We start from the raw sequence: 18,484 nt of genomic DNA on the forward strand, positions 1-18,484 counted from the left end.
ATATAAATAGTTGTTTATATTGGTCATTGAGATGTTCAAAATTTGTATTTTCTAGTCCGCCGAGGGAGCACGCGTGGTGGACTTGACCGTGATTCAAGATTCTCCAGCTAAACCTCATCCCGCATACTTGGAGAAGGTAAGATAAATCGATTAATGCTAATTGTTACATAGGATGAATTTTGGATTTAATTATTTTTTTTGGGATCATGCAGATGATTCGTACAGCACGTGGTCGGATCGTTCGGAAGGGTCCGCTAGTTCGCACCTCGTATACGAATCCACTCAAAGGGAGGGCGAAATGGCAACCTACGACCATTCCATCCTCTGCCTCTGAGCGTGAGGAATCTTTCCTCACGTGGTACACTAGCGCTGTGACTTCTGACTCACATGATGTCTACTTCATCGGATCGAAGTCGAAGGCCAGCTTCTGGAGGCTTGTTGTAGAGTTACGCGAGTGGTTGACTGACGATGTGAGTTGTCTATATTATATAATTTCATAAAAAGCTAGATATATTTATTACTAACTAACACGTGAACTTGTTTAAACCATTTTAGCATGTGGACTCCTTTTTGGCTTTATTACGTCGGCAGCAGAACGATCACCAGTCGACTATCTCACAGCGTTGGACGACTGCCCACACATTCTTTGGAGGTCATATTGAGATGGCCTGGAAGAGTTGGCAGACCACACTGATTGGAGAGTTTGAGTTTTCGGGGCTCTTCACGAGGATGGTTGATGCATCGTACACCCCGGGATTGTTGTACAAACCATGGGGGATGGTCGATCAGGTAGAGTTTATATATATTTCTATTATATTCAATTGGTTAATGACAACGAATTGTAACTAAAATGTCTCATTGTTTATAGGTTTTCATCCCTATAAACTTCGAGAACGCACATTGGGTCGCCGGAGTTATAGATTTCCGTGAGTGGTCGATTACGGTGTATGATTCAGATGTTTCATATTCGAGGAATATAGGGACTCTGGAGCAGCGCATGCGACCGTACATGACCTTTATTCCCGCGTTATTAGAGGCGACGACTTTTTGGACAGCTTCTAGGAGGACTCCACGACGTGATCCCCTTACTTTACATCGAGTGTCGGATGTCCCTCAGCAGGGGTTGGGCTCCGGTGACTGTGGCATTTTTATGTTGCGATTTTTTGAGTGTTTGGCGTTGGCACGGAGCTACGTTTTTCCCCGAGAGTCGTCTACCTCTATGCGTCAACGATTAGCGACACAGTTGTATTTTCATTGTATCGAGTAGCTCACAAATGTATATTTATCATTATTTCTATGTTTAGATGTATATATTTATTGTATTTTCATATGTATATGATATACTTTATTTGTGGTTATATATGAATGTGTATCGTATTTGAGTTTATTTTTTAAATAATCTTGTCATGAAAAAACAATAAAATCCTTATCTTAAAGTTAAAATTCGAATTCTAAAAGTTGAAATACCCTAGAACGGAAACAATCAGAAAATCCTTCAGAAATCTGAAAAATACGAGTCGATATCTCGTAAAACGGTGAAATCTGAAAAAATGAAACTGAAATTCAAATTCTAAAAGTTGAAAAACCCTAGAATGACAACAATCGAAAAATCCTTCAGAAATCTGAAAAATACGAGTCGATATCTCGTCAAACGGTGAAATTCAAAAAAACTGAACTTAAATTCGAATTATAAAAGTTGAAAAACCCTAGAATGACAATAATCGAAAAATCCTTCAGAAATCTGAAAAATACGAGTCGATATCTCGTCAAACGGTGAAATTCGAAAAAACTGAACTTAAATTCGAATTATAAAAGTTGAAAAACCCTAGAATGGCAACAATCGAAAAATCCTTCAGAAATCTGAAAAATACGGGTCGATATCTTGTAAAACGGTGAAATCCAAAAAACGGAACTGAAATTCAAATTCTAAAAGTTGAAAAACCCTAGAATGACAACAAACGAAAAATCCTTCGGAAATCTAAAAAATACGAGTCAATATCTCGTCAAACGGTGAAATTCGAAAAAACTAAATTAAAATTCGAATTCTAAAAGTTGAAAAACCCTAGAATGGCAACAATCGAAAAATCCTTCAGAAATCTGAAAAATACGGATCGATATCTCGTAAAACGGTGAAATCTAAAAAAACGAAACTGAAATTCAAATTCTAAAAGTTGAAAAACCCTAGAATGGCAACAAACGAAAAATCCTTCGGAAATCTGAAAAATACGAGTCGATATCTCGTCAAACGGTGAAATTCAAAAAACTGAATTAAAATTCGAATTCTAAAAGTTGAAAAACCCTAGAATGGCAACAATCGAAAAATCCTTCAGAAATCTGAAAAATACGAGTCGATATCTCGTAAAACGGTGAAATCCGAAGAAACAGAACTAAAATTCAAATTCTAAAAGTTGAAAAACCCTATAATGGCAACAAATAGAAAATCCTTCGGAAATCTGAAAAATACGAGTCGATATCTCGTCAAATGGTGAAATTCGAAAAAACTAAACTAAAATTCGAATTCTAAAAGTTGTAAAACCCTAGAATGGCAACAATCAAAAAATTCTTCAGAAATCTGAAAAATACGAGTCGATATTTCATAAAACGGTGAAATCCGAAAAAACGAAACTGAAATTCGAATTCTAAAAGTTGAAAAACCCTAGAATGGAAACAAACGAAAAATCCTTCAGAAATCTAAAAAATACGAGTCGATATCTCGTAAAACGATAAAATCCGAAAAAACGGAACTGAAATTCGAATTGTAAAAGTTGAAAAACCCTATAATGGCAACAAACGAAAAATCCTTCAGAAATCTGAAAAATACGAATTGATATATCGTAAAACGGTGAAATTCGAAAAAACGGAACTGAAATTCGAATTCTAAAAGTTGAAAAATGAAAATGCCTTTACAATGTAAAATATCCAAAAACCCCTCATATTTATCTAAAATTATTTTAACCCCCATAATGAGTGAGGGGAGTTATATAAATGAAGGGAAGGGTAATTTTGATATTTTAGAAAAAGTTTAAAATAAATAAATAAATATGAAAATGCCTTTATAATATAAAATATCCAAACACCTCTCATATTTATCTAAAATTATATTAAAACCCCATAGTAAGTGGGAGAGTTATATAAATATGAGGGGAAGGGTAGTTTTGGTATTAAAAAAAGTCTAGGCATTTTTTTTTTGGAACAGTGATTTTGGGCATTTTGGCTTGAAAATAGTGATTTTGGCTATTTTCTCTTAATGGGAGGGCATTTTGGCCATTTTTTAAAATTTCCCAAATATTAATATTCCCAGATGAAAGACACATGCCACGTCATCATAGTGACAGAATTTATATGGAAGAGAGAATTTGGGAGTTCATTGAGAGGTCTTTGTGAATCCTCTTTACTTTTAATAATATCATATATATATAAATTAATCATATAAATTTATCTGTACAAACTAAAATAATAGTTTGTGATAGGTTGATGTGATTATTTACTTTTTTTTTTTTTTTAACTTTAAAATTATTCAATGATAAGTTTACACAATTTATATGTATTTATAATTTTATTCCATTTATGAGTTGCTAATGTTATTCATTTTATTTCAAAAAAAATTACAAAATTTTCCCTCTTCATCTCATATCACAAAATATTTTGTAAGGGCAGCATATGTTCTATTATGAATTTTAATTTTTGGTTTTGGTATCATAAGTATGAAGTTGTCATATGGAGCACCTTTAAAGATAACAAAGGAATTGAAAAGCTAACCATATTCGAAAAAAAAAAAAAGTGTTAAAAATTAATCAAAATTTAATATATGTGTTGAAGAGAACATGTTAGATATTAATTTTTAAATTTTAATATAAATGATTAATCAATCATATATTTATGGTGAATGTAGCACTTTATGATTTATGGGTTTTGTTTTAATCATGGATTATGTAAAATTTCAATGTAATTTTAAGAATCTAATAAGGCCAAAACACTTGTTCCCACCAAGGTATAGTGAAATCTCAAAGTCATATTCTCTAACTTTAAAAAACTCATATACTCACCCATGAAATAATTTATGTTAAAAATCATAGGTAAGATTAAGGGTAAAATCGTTACAAAAAAATTTTAAAAATCAAAATTTTATCACATTCTTCCCCCTTAATTTGAAAATCTCACAATTCCACTCGCCTAAAATTTTCTTCAAAGTTTGAAAAGTGATAATTTTTTCTTTATTTTTTTCTCTTTTCTTTAGCGATGATCTGTCATTTCTAATTATCGACCATCCTCCCTCTCACCTTATCTCTCTCTTCCGACCTTTCTTTTATTATCGATCAACAAAAATCGTTTGAAAATCTACACAAAAGTAATCTAGAAATCTTCCATAAGACTTTCATATGGACACGTAGTCGTTTAGACAAAGAGATCTCTTTGTTTGGATGACAACACACTAGACGTCATCATCTAAACGATTTTCATCGATTAGTGGTCAGAGAAAGGTTGGGAGGGAGGATGACTTATGGTCGAAGACGGCAGATTCTCCATGAAGAAAAGAGGAAAAATAGGAGGAAATTTGTCATTTTTCAAAATTTGAGTGGAGAAAAATTACGAGTTTTTAAACTTGGGGAAAGAAAATATGATAAAACTTTAATTTTTTATAATTTTTTAGTAAATAATGGTTTTACCCCTAACTCTAACTAAGATTTTTAACAGAAATTGTCTCATATGTGAATATTTGAGTTTTTGAAAGTTAAAGAGTATGACTTTGAAATTTCACTATACCATGGGTGGGAATAAGCCCTTTGGCCTTCTAATAACTACAAATGCTACTACTAGATATCTTTCTACTAGTGGTCAAGTTATGTTATAGCATGTAACCTACAATGCTTTATATCCTTGTGCACAAGAATAATCTAAAGAGAACAAAGGAGAATAAAAATTAGAGTAGTGTTATATATACAAATAATGACGTATTATCGTGTGATTGGATTGTAAGAATTTTTATGGGGTCACATGACATTAAAATTTTATTTTGTCAAGTATAATAGTATTTATGTGATAAAATAAATTAATATAAGATTTTCAATATCGAAATTTTATTGACTAATATAAAAATGTGACTTCTTATGATAAAAAGATATGAGTTTTTATAATTAAAAAAATGATTCTTTATTATGAAAAGAAACGACTCATTGCTAATGAAAATACATGACTTTTGATAGGAATTCACCATTAATTTTATAAATAGGAGTTAGTTCTCTCTCTACCCTTAATACATTTTTTCACAATATTTACATTACAACACACTTACAGATGTTACTATACACCCAACAAATTAATAGTAACAACTTATATATAGAAAAACGTTAAGTCATTTTTATCCATCATTAAGTGAAGGGGTCAAGTGAGAGAAATCAACATCCTCTAAATTTTTTCATGAATTCTCTTTATGATTGGTATGTTATAAAATACGATAGAATCAAGGTATATTTTTCTATTTTTATTTAAAGTGAAAACATGAAGTTTAAGATTTATGGGCATGATAATTGTTTCTTTACAAATGTAAGAATGACTTACATTATGGGCATAATTAATTGTTTTTTTATGCATATAATAATGACTTATATTATGAGTATAATAGTTTAATTTTTAATTATTCAATGTAATTATGAGTTACATTATTGATAGTTCAATAACATAAATGTAATTATGATTTATATGAATTATAGTTTGATATTTAATTGTTTCTGTTTTAAGATAATTATTAATAACTTACATAGATAAGATAAAACAATAATCAATTACGTAGTGATTCATCATTGTTTGTGCATAAAAATTATACACATAGTTTTATTGTAAAAGTTATTTACTTTTGAAATGGTTAAATCTTTTATAATATGATAAAACTATGCATGCTCGCTTTTGAGTATATATATAAATACATTATATAAATAGATATTATTTGAATAATTTTGAATCAATGAGAAAATAACATCTAATCATATCAGATCATATGTATCTATTTGTATACTTAAATATATAAATCCATAACATTGGTCTTTATGGTATTTGTAAATAACTTTTAATAATTTAAAGTGATTATTTATTTATAATAATTGTTAAAAGAAATTGAGTATATAATTAAGTGCACAAATAAATGTTATCATTATAAGATTAAAAATTACAATATATTTAAGGCCAAAAGACTTATTCTCATCCAAGCTATAGCAAAAACCCAAACTCCTATCCCCCAACTTTTAAAAACCCAAACACTTACTCATAAATAAATTTCTATTAAAAATCTCAATTAAAGTCAGAAGTAAAATTGTCATTTACTAAAAATTTTAAAAAATTAAAATTTTATCATATTTTTCTCCCTAAGTTTAAAAATCTCATAATTTTCTCTTAATCCAAAGTTTGAAAAGTAACAAATACCCCCTAGGGTTTGTTTCTCTTTTCTCTAACGATGATTCGCCATCTCTAACCATCCTCCCTCCCGATCTCTCTCCTTTCCCTTTTCGATCGGCTTTGACCAAGATAAAAAAAAAAAAAAAGTCTTCGTTTGAGAAGTGGAAATTGTCACTTTTCAAATTTTAGGTTGGGAGGGAAATTGTGAGATTTTTAAACTTGAAGAGGAAAATGAAATAAAACTTTAGTTTTTTTAAATTTTTTTGATAAATGTGGTTTTACCTTAACCCTAACTGAAATTTTTAACAGAAATTTACTTATAGGTTGGTGTTTAAGTTTTTAAAAGTTAGAAGGTATGAGTTTGGATTTTTACTATACCTTGGGTGGAAATAAGTCTTTCAATCTATATTTAATTTAAAATAACGTAATAACATATAATTTATATAACCAATTATATCCTGAATTAAAAAATGTTCGATTTTTTACCAACTTCAATTTCGCCCAAATATTTTTTCTTAAAGGGAAAAAGACTATTTCCCATCCAAATTTTAGCCTAATCTCAAACTCATACCTATAGGAGATGAAAAATATAAACTCCTACCTATGGCGAAATTTTTGTTAAAGAGAGGGGTAAAATAGTTATTTTACTGTTTATATTAAAAAGTTAAAAAGTTTATTACTTCCCCCCCCCCCCCCCCCCCAGGGTTTTAGAAACTAACATTTCACTTTTACCTAAAGTTTTTAAATTTTAAAAATTAACATTTTCACCCCCAAACCTAAGGTTTTCATATTTTTTCAAACTCAACCACCCCCTATAACTTTCAAAAATAGTAGTTTCACTTCCACTCTTCAACTTCATCTTCCAACATTGTCTTCGACCTTCTCCTTCTTCTGGTAAGACGGTAGTGGTGCAACGAAGAGATCTTCATCTTCTTGTCACACGGTGTGACGAAAAGACAGAGATCTCTTCGTCGTACTACTGTGCAACAAAGAGATCTCTCTTCATCACACCACCTAAACAATGAAGGACAACGTTTCATCTGTTCTTTCATATCTGAACGATGCTTTATCATCTAGATCTGGATAACAAAGGGTTGTCTTTCATCATCCTTTGTAATTGGAGATGGAGATCAATGGAAAGTGTCAATCATCGATGGTGGCTGGAGAAGGATGCAAACCCTAGGGGTGAAATATAAACTTTTCAAACTTTGATGATGGTTTAAGGTGTTAATTTTTAAAACCTGAAGGAGGAAAGGATAAAAATTTTAAAGTTTTAAAGCTTATAGGTAAAATAACGATTTTACCCCTATCTTTAATTAAACATTTGGACGACAGTTTAACCATGGGTGGGAGTTTAGGTTTTTTATCTCTCGTAGATATGAGTTTCAGATTGGACTAAAATTTGAGTGGGAAATAGTCTTTTTCCCTTTCTTAAATTATCAAACTCATACAATACTTATTTCCCATAATATTTATAATTAAAAATTATATCAAATTGTATTAAAATCCATCCATTCATGACCCTATGATCGTCGTAATAATTGTTATTATTTTAATAATTGGAAAAGAGAAATGAAAGAAAGATGATACCCTTTCAAATGGAATATGAAGCAAATCAAGAGATGTGTATAAGTTATTTGATGGATAAAGAAAATATATATTGTAGTAAAAGGGGAGAAGCTTCTTTATATAGACAAATTCCATTACCCATAACCATTAATATCATTCCATCTCTCAATTTTCAGTGCCACTATTCCTTTTCATTAAATGCATTTCTACCAAAATTTCTAACTTTCCTTTCATGTGATGGAAAAATCCAGTGTATATACAATAGTCTCTCTTGGTTTTCTACCACTTATAAATAATTGCATTAACCTTGCTAAGAAAAAAACCCAGTGGAATAAAAATTAAAGCAAAGGGACGTAATTATTTAATGTTATATAAAGTAGGATTGGAAATGCTAAAACTATCTCATTAAAAACCTTACTAAGAAAACCTAGTGGGACAAAACTTAGTGAAAGGAAAAAGAGTACAGTGTATATTTTGATCAATATATGATAAAATTCAAAAATTTGCTCCCCCTGATAAATGTTTCCCCTCTTTGTAGTGAGATTAATTTGATTATTTGTTTATCACTGCATACTAATGTTATACACTAACTTTTCAAATGTTGATATTAGTAATGTCATAGTGAACAAATCTATAAGATTCTCACTGGATCTTATTTGTTTGACATCAATCTTTCTACTTTATTGGAACTTATGAGTGTAAAAGAACTTCAGTGAGATATCTTTGGTTATGTTTCCTTTAATGCATTCACCTCTAATTTGGGCAATACATGTTACATTGTTTTCATATACTATAAAAGGAATGTTTGTTATAGAAGGAAGACTGCATGTATTCCAAATACAAGGATGACAGACCGAACCATATGCATTCTCGGCTAGCTTTATGGAGAGCTAGAATCTCTTAATGATATAAGAACGTTACAACCAAAGTTTGTTTGGTTAAGCATTAGGATATCATTGTGTCATTATAAATAAAAACATATCTCGTCTACAAGTGGGCCTTATGAGGGTTTGAAAGATAACCAACATCTGTATATCTAATCAAACTAGGATTTTTAGAGAATTTGACAAAGTAGAATAATCTCAAATCTTTAGTCTCATGTAGTAATGAAATATATGTTTGATTCCATTCTAGTGGCGACAGGTTAGTGCAGAGATAAATTGGGTCAATAAATTGATTGTGAAAGATATATCTGGTCTAGTACATTCGGTTAAATATAATAGAGCTTCAATGACATTAAGATACGATACTTCAGGACCGAGTATCTTTTTATTCTCTTCTTTAGGACGAAATGAGTCCTTTTTCGATTTGAGAGATCGAACAACCACAGGGATGCTCAAATGATAAGTCTTATCCATATTGAAACATTTTAATAATTTTTTAATATACACTAATTGATAGATAAGTATTCCATTTGAATTGTGTTTGATCTACAGGCCAAGATAATATTTTGTTTTCCCTAAATCCTTCATCTCAAATTTCTTTTTTAGATATTCAGTAGTTTTTATAGCTCTTTAAGAGTCCTAATTAAATTTATGTCGTCAACATAAACTATTATAATTACAAATCTCGATTCTGACATTTTGATAAAGACACATGGGCATATAGGGTCATTCACTTAGTCTTCTTTTTTCAAATTATTTATTGAGGCAATTGTACCATATTCTTTTAGATTATTTTAATCTGTTCAATTATCTTTATAATTTAATTGAGTACATGCCTCTTAAATTGACCATTTTTGTTTCAGACAAGTTAAATCTTTTAGGGAGTTTCATATAAATTTCAATATCCAAATTTTTATATAAATAAGTAGTAACTACGTCCATTAGATACATATCTAGTCCTTCAGAGACTATTAAACTGATTATATATCTGAATGTGATTATATCCATCACAAGTGCATATGTTTCATTAAAGTCTATACTTGGCCCTTAAGAAAAACTTTGGGCTATAAGTTTGGCTTCATATATAACAATCTCATTTTTCTTATTTCTTTTTCTCACAAATACCTATTTATATCTAATGGGTTGTACGTCCTTAGATTTTGGAACTATAGACCCAAACACATGATATTTTGCTAAAGAATTCAAGTTCATTTTATATTTTGAACTTGCGTCCCGGAATTCTTAGGTTTTCATTTCATATAGATCATTTTTAGCTCAACAAGATTGTAATGTCACACAAGTTAGAGATTGACTCACTCACACAAGCAATCGTCTTTAGTGTTAAGAGAGCGAACAAAGATGAGACATTATTCTTGAGAAATGTAATGTTGAGAGAGAATACCAATGAGAAATAAATTTCTTGAGAAAAGATTTATTGAAGTTAAAAATGTCATATTGATGATTGATCAAGATGAGGTCATGAATAAATGCATTTGAAAATGACCGATTTGGATTCCCCATGTCCAAATAACTTATGAATGTCAGATGTGAGTTCTTAATATAGATAAATACCTGCAAGTGTAAAGATGATTAAGAACTCAGGTTAGACGCTGGGTGTAACGACTGAACTAAGATCTGTACAGTGTTGTGAATGACATTTGAAAGGAAAATACACACTGTAGCACACGATTCATACCATGTGTGTATAAGTAAGACGACCAGTTAAAATAGTGAGAGAATGAATCTCTGCTCTTTCACTGTGTGAGACTTTATGATGATTACCTTATGTTGGTACCCTTTGACTTTTTACTGTTGTTCGATATATATCTGAATGTGATTATATCCATCACAAGTGCATATGTTTCATTAAAGTCTATACTTGGCCCTTAAGAAAAACTTTGGGCTATAAGTTTGGCTTCATATATAACAATCTCATTTTTCTTATTTCTTTTTCTCACAAATACCTATTTATATCTAATGGGTTGTACGTCCTTAGATTTTGGAACTATAGACCCAAACACATGATATTTTGCTAAAGAATTCAAGTTCATTTTATATTTTGAACTTGCGTCCCGGAATTCTTAGGTTTTCATTTCATATAAATCATTTTTAGCTCAACAAGATTGTAATGTTACACAAGTTAGAGATTGACTCACTCACACAAGCAATCGTCTTTAGTGTTAAGAGAGCGAACAAAGATGAGACATTATTCTTGAGAAATGTAATGTTGAGAGAGGATACCAATGAGAGATAAATTTCTCGAGAAAAGATTTATTGAAGTTAAAAATGTCATATTGATGATTGATCAAGATGAGGTCATGAATAAATGCATTTGAAAATGACCGATTTGGATTCCCCATGTCCAAATAACTTATGAATGTCAGATGTGAGTTCTTAATATAGATAAATACCTGCAAGTGTAAAGATGATTAAGAACTCAGGTTAGGCGCTGGGTGTAGCGACTGAACTAAGATCTGTACAGTGTTGTGAATGACATTTGAAAGGAAAATACACACTGTAGCACACAATTCATACCATGTGTGTATAAGTAAGACGACCAGTTAAAATAGTGAGAGAATGAATCTCTGCTCTTTCACTGTGTGAGACTTTATGATGATTACCTTATGTTGGTACCCTTTGACTTTTTACTGTTGTTCGATATTTACTCTTAGTGTTGTTATCTTAGCTTGGAACCTATGGTCATGCATGATTCAGTCTAGAGAACATGACTAGAAAAACAACTAAGTTTAAATTAAGAATTTCGGGTAGACGAGGAAGACTTACATGTTATGTGTGTCCATTGGCCGACCGATCATGTCACTAACATGAGAAATTGGACTTGATCATGGATACATATGAAAATAACACAATGATAAATGAGGGATTAAAGGGAGCTAGTGTTATCGAGTAAGTCTGGGGTGTTGTGAGCTTAACGCTTTATTTTTGTTTTATTTGAGTTGAAGTCACTATGTTATTCCTAACAGATGCATAGTATTTAGCTCCCAAGTGTAAGTTGTTCTGAAGTCGCACGACATATTGGCAAGTATGAAACGTATTACTATATGAGATTTTTGTGATCTTCCATCATGTATGAGTAGGAGATATTGGATACGGGTCCACCCATAACAGGTTGACCCGATCTGGTTTTCTTAACTGCCAAAGGGCAGTTATTGGTAGTTAATAATTTATAGTTGAACTCTTATATAAAGTCCTGACTACCTCCCCAAAAGAAATATACACCATTTTTTTTGTAAAGAGAAGAATTCTCCACCCAACACACAAATTGACACAGATCTTATCTCCTTAATTGAAAAGCAATACATACTACAAATTGGGTCGTGGGAATAGACTAACGTCGATACCTTGTGTCGTATTCGAAAAAACTTCATCGAAAAGTAATCTGAGTACGCAAATCTCTATTTATAGATTTCACATAATTTGATCATAACATGTTTAATTATTTCCAATAGGGGTTACTATCTATATGGAATTCTCTTAGCGGGTCAATCTATTGGATATGCTCCTAGAATGTACTCATATGTTGTATTAGGTTGATACCCACAACCGTAACACATGAGATCTGTCATCACCTTTCAACGGAGTCCCTGAATACTTTGATAGTCTTATCATAGTATATATACCATTGGTTAGGATAATATTGAAGCTACAAATATTTTTATATTGTTCATTATATGTGCTTATAAGGTTCTTATAATCAAATGTCCTATTGATCTCTTGTCACAATTCCACCAACCTAAAAATATTTATCCAACATATGTGTGAACATATACACTTATAGATAAATATTATCATTTGAATATTCAAATTTGACTCTTTATGGATTTTTATCATCAGGAAGATTGGTTTTAGAGTATCTACATCAATAATCTTTTACTTGTATTATAGCCAATTATTTATGTGAATAACATAAAACGATTGAATGTGCCCACCAATGGTTTTGTTGTGACAGAACATTAACAAATGTCATGCTTCAATTATAGTTTCTAAAAATTATTCTCTTACCACTTGATATACAATTATAAGATAAAGACAGATGAGAGAAAGAATGGTGAAAAAAATGTTATTTATATTAATTAAGGGTGAAAAATTTTACCGCTAAACTTTAGGGGGGACAAGATAATTCACTCTTTCAATTAATTATTCTTTAAACAATAAAACTATGTGTATCCATTTTGAGTACACAAATATATACACATTTATATGTATCATCATATGTTTGGATGATTTTGAATTAAGAATAAAACAATAATCAATTATATAATAACACATATGAGTATGTATACATTTGTGTACTCAAAGTGGGTATATATAGTATTACTCTTCTTTAAATATTAATAGATAGCAAGCACTCAATCATTAAAAAATTACTATAGATTTAATTAAAAAAACAAGATGATCTGCTACTTAACGAAAGTATCATTCCTTGTTTGCAACAGTGATGCCTCTATGTCTAGAAAGCTTCATGTATCTATAAAAAACGAACCCAATGACGTGGTGTTTCATTATACATAATTTTTATTCTAAAAACAGTTGCAATAACTTAATCAAATTTAATATAAAATGATGAATGGATGAAATATCGTCAAGCGAATTCAATAGACTAATTTTTTAAGCCGAGCCACTCTCCACTATTAAGAGGTTTAATTCAAAGAGAGTTTTGACAAATTTAGATGACCTCTCAAAATAGAGAATTTAAAACACATGGGCGTGCAGAGTGACGATCTTGCATACGAAATTTGAATATATTTTTGAGAAAGGAGGGCCTTTCCCAGAAACCCAGGTACGGTACAGAGGTCAAATTCCGTTTGACTTTCAATTAATTTTACTTTTAATTTGAATATGATTTGTCGAGTTCACACTTCAAATTTAGTTTGCCGATAAATTTGGAAATATCAATATCAGAATAAGCCATGACGTCCAAGTGGACACTTTACCTTCAACTTTTCCTTCAAAACTCAAATCTTTTGTCGGTCATGGCGCTTAATCTTCTAACTTCAGTTCTCCTTCTCATAATCACTTCGCTAGTTTTCCTTATCATCACCAGTCAAAGGAACTCCAAAACAAAGGGTTCATCATCATCGTATCCTTCCAGTAATGTAATTCTTCCAAAATGCTACCCAATAGTGGGTTCCTTTTTCTCTTTTCAAGCCAACAAAAACCAATTACTCCAGTGGGTAACTAAAATTCTGCAAAATATCCCTTCTGCAAGATTTACCTTGCATAGGTTAGGAGGCCAGGTCTCTATCTTCACAGCCAATCCAGCCAATGTCCAGCAGATCCTCAAAACCAACTTTAACAATTACCCAAAAGGCGCTGGATTCGGAACAACTCTCTCCGACTTTCTAGGTCACGGTATTTTCAATATTGACGGCGAACAATGGAAATTTCAAAGACAGATTTCAAGTCACGAGTTCAATACCAAAACCCTCTGAAAATTTGTCGAAACCGTCGTTGAAACTGAACTCTCCGATCGCCTTATTCCCATTCTTGAAAAGGCGGCTGCCGATAAACAAGTGCTAGATTTTCAAGATGTTCTTCAACGATTTGCTTTTGATAATATATGCAGGATCGCTTTTTGGGTACGATCCTGAATATCTGTGGCCATCTTTTTTCCAAAAGCCAAGTTCGCACAAGCTTTTGACGAGTGTGTTAAAACAAGCAGCGAAAGATTTCAAGCGCCTTTACCTATAGTCTGGAAAGCTAAACGGCTTCTCAATATTGGCTCTGAAAGGCGTCTAAAACTTGCAATTTCTGAAGTGAAAGCATTTTCAAAGAACATCATAAAAGAAAGAAAAGAAAAAAAACCCGGGTGAGTCCACGGATCTTTTGGCACGATTCTTGAGCTCAGGCAAATACGACGATGACTTTGTCACTGATATAGTCATCAGCTTCACACTCGCCGGACGAGACACCACATCTGCTGCTTTGACTTGGTTCTTCTTGCTCATCTCAAAACACCCGAAGTCGAAAAAGAAATTCTCAACGAAATCAAAGAAAAATCAGACGCACTAGTTTATGAGGACATAAAAGATATGGTATACACGCACGCATCACTCTGCAAGAGCATGAGATTCTACCCACCGGTACCTGTAGACTCCAAGGTAGCGGAGAACGACGACGTATTACCAGACGGGACAATGGTGAAGAAGGGCATGCGAGTGGCGTATCATCCGTACGCGATGGGTAGAATGGAGAAGCTGTGGGGAAACAATTGGAGCGAGTTCAAGCCAGAGAGTTGGTTGAAGAGGGAAGAAGATGGTAGTTGGAGCTTTGTTGGAAGGGATTCGTACACGTATCCTGTGTATCAAGCAGGGCCGCGATATGTTTAGGGAAGGAGATGGCGTTTTTGCAGATGAAGAGAGTAGTATGTGGGGTGTTGAAGAGGTTCAAGGTGGTTCCAGTGCCACAGGAGAGTCTTGAGCCAGAGTTTGTGGCCCATTTGACGGCCAAGATGAAAGCTGGGTTTACGGTCAGGATTGAGGAGGGAAATCACTCCAAATTATAATGATCATGTTAGTATATACCGGGCAAATGTCCTATTTGTATGGTTTATTGTATCAATAATTTAAAATTATAATTTTTCTGTATCTCTTTTATAAATAATAATAAAATAATATATTTTTAGTTATTATATCATTGTGTTAAAAAATATAACTAATATTTTAAAATTTTAGAAGTTGAGTTTGGTGTTATTATACCAACATCCTCTTATGGTCTATAACTTTACATTCTTCGTCATTTAATTAGTCATTGTATTTAATTTATAAGGACAAGTTCAAGATTTTAGAAATCAAGTAAACATATCCTAAGTACAATTCATCATTTTAGCTATCCCATGTGAGGAAAAAAAAAAAATGTTATTAGCCCTCTAACCCTTTTTCCATCTCTCGTTGACTCACTGTATTTGTTATTTACAACTTTATCTTTTATGAAATTACTAAATAAGCCTAGAAAACACTTTATACATGATTCATCAAGATATAATGTTTTACTACTAATTTTTTTGTAATATAATCCTAATTTTATTTTGAAATTATTAAGATGAATAAATTTGTTCAATATATGTCTTAATTTCATTGGAGAGAAAAATACATTCAAATTCTCTTGGATTATGATCTTTCTTAATTATATCTATAATTTGAATTTAAATAAGAGAGAGGTTTGGATTCATAACAATATCCTATTAATATCTTACTAAATAGGCATTATGAGGATATCATACTTAAGAATCTAGGCAAGTTCATTTTTGGGCAGTAGTACAATTGTAACCTTGTCTTAGAGAGATTTCTTTACTTCGTGGATTGCCGAGTTAGAGTGGAATGGTCGCTAGTTGCTCATCAAGACTTCTTCAAAGACATTCATTATTTAATGATAAATCATTATGTGAATGGTTCTTAAATCTTTTTTTTTTTAATTTTATGTTTGTAGAAGGCACATCATCCTTCTCGAAACTAGGTGACTAAACGTGTGGACCGAAGCACTACTTAGTTGTTATTTGTTGTGTTAAACATTTTTGTAATGACTAATATGAACCTAGAGAGGGGGATTTTTGCTCATGGAGTTGGCACTTATTGGTTGTGCTCTTCTCTATTTGTAGAAGTACAACAACAAAAAGGGAAAACTTGGCAGAGGGTGAATAGGTTCTCAAAAAAAATTTCTTTCTCAGCAACTAAGATTATGTAAAGTAGCAATAAATAACAGAGCAACAATATAAATCTACAGAACACAACAGCGATAAATAACAAGAGTAATAAATGCAAAACAACTTAAGCAATTAATCAATAAACAACAAACAAGAATTAAAGAGTTGAGTTTTAGAAATGCTCAATTTTAGAGTGGTTTGGAGTTTTCTCTTATAAATCTCCTACGTCCACTTCTCTAAGCAAATCGTCTTGAAGTTTCACTATCTCTCAAAATTTTTTTACATATAGTATATTAAGGATTATACCCACTACACTAGTTGATATAGGATTGCACCCAAAGGTTTGATTACAAAGAGGTAAAAGTATTGAATGCCTCTATAAGGCTTTAAATACAAAATGAGTGCACTTGGTCTCTCAAACAATAGAGTGAAAGATTGGTGAGAGTTACAGAGAATCAGAGTCTATTTGGTTTTTCTTTTTTGCGTGTAAAGTGTTTAACCTTTTGTTCTTCAATCCAAACTCAATTTATAGAGCTAAGCTATTGGGTTGAGCAGTGTTCCATTAGGATTGTGTTGTTGTCAAAAAACAACTGAAAAATTCAGTGAAGAAGGCCTCAATTAGAGTTGCAATAGATAACGTTAAATATTCAACGAATGGCTTTAAATTCACTCAACACAGGTGGCAGATCTATGTCACGGGTAACTTGCTTCATTTCTATGTTTAGTATAAAAAATCCAAAAGCTTGAATGGGTACATGTCGACTTGCGCACGATTAAGGTACGAATTTCATTTTACATAAGATAAAAAGGTGCACAACTGGACTAGAGTGCGACATGATTAGAAGGTTTTGAAAAATTGCATAGTTAAGAGGATTTTACACACGTCAAACTTGGATTAGTATTATGTGTCACGGTTGGGAGGCTTTTAGGAACTGCACCTCATGGACAAATTTACACTTCTCATATCTAGATTGGCATTATATGTCACAGTTGGGATAGTTTCTAAGTGTCACGACTAGGACACATTTGTCATAGCTGGGAGGTAAGCAAGCAATCATACTAGATACGTGGTGAGCTAGGAAAGTGTCATGGCTGAAACACTTGAAAGACAAGAGTGCACATGGCTGGACATGTGGCGTCGTGGCATAAGGAGAAAGTGTTATAGTTCGGACACTTATGGCTTAGACACATGGTAGCAATGCATGAGGCTTGGACAAAATTGCTTGGCCATGTGACAACAATGCATAAGAGGAAAGTGTCATGGTTGGGACACTTTTTAAGTGTCACAGTTAGGACCTTTCTTGAGGTAAGACACGTGGCATATAGGAAAGTGTCACCGTTGGACCTTTGCTCTTTTCAGATAATTTTTATTTCTAGAACACTAAATGATTAACACACGACTTGGTCATGAGAGGGGTATAACCAATATTTTGTTGCTTCAGATTAATTTGCAAATTTCACACTTTGTCCATTTTGTAATGCATTCTTTGGACATGTTAAGATATTAAACTTATGTTTTTATTATCATCAAAATCTTTAGGTACAACATGTCATTAATTTTATTGGATATACTTAAGAGTTGACTTTGGGAAGGACATTTTTTATCATGTAACAATTGCCCCTAGTTCATAGAGTGCAAAAAGGACTTCAAGAAGAAGATCTCACCATATATTTTAGATTATGCAACTTGACATTATCATGACTTTGTATGCTTCAAGCAATGTATCCATCTTCTCTTTTCACTTTCCTTGTGAAATACAATTGGACATACACTGTTTGTACCTCAAGAGGGTTGAAACGTGTTCATGAATAAAATCAAACAAATATAATGAAATTTTCTCTCACATCTTCATTTTTTAGATATGAAAGGAGAATGACTTAAATTATAGATTTCACATATAATTCAATTTTTTGTTTTGTCTTCTCTTGCATATGCCTTGTAAGTTGTCATTAGGAATTTCCTTTTAAGTTTGATAGA

At 31.9% G+C, this 18,484-nt stretch overlaps 1 pseudogene; it reads left to right on the plus strand.

Moving 5' to 3' along the window:
- Positions 1-13,779: 13,779 nt before the first annotated feature.
- On the plus strand, positions 13,780-15,495 carry LOC123201837 (annotated as a pseudogene).
- Positions 15,496-18,484: the final 2,989 nt, after the last annotated feature.

The sequence above is a fragment of the Mangifera indica genome, chromosome 18, assembly GCF_011075055.1.
Source record: "Mangifera indica cultivar Alphonso chromosome 18, CATAS_Mindica_2.1, whole genome shotgun sequence".
Lineage (NCBI taxonomy): Eukaryota > Viridiplantae > Streptophyta > Magnoliopsida > Sapindales > Anacardiaceae > Mangifera > Mangifera indica.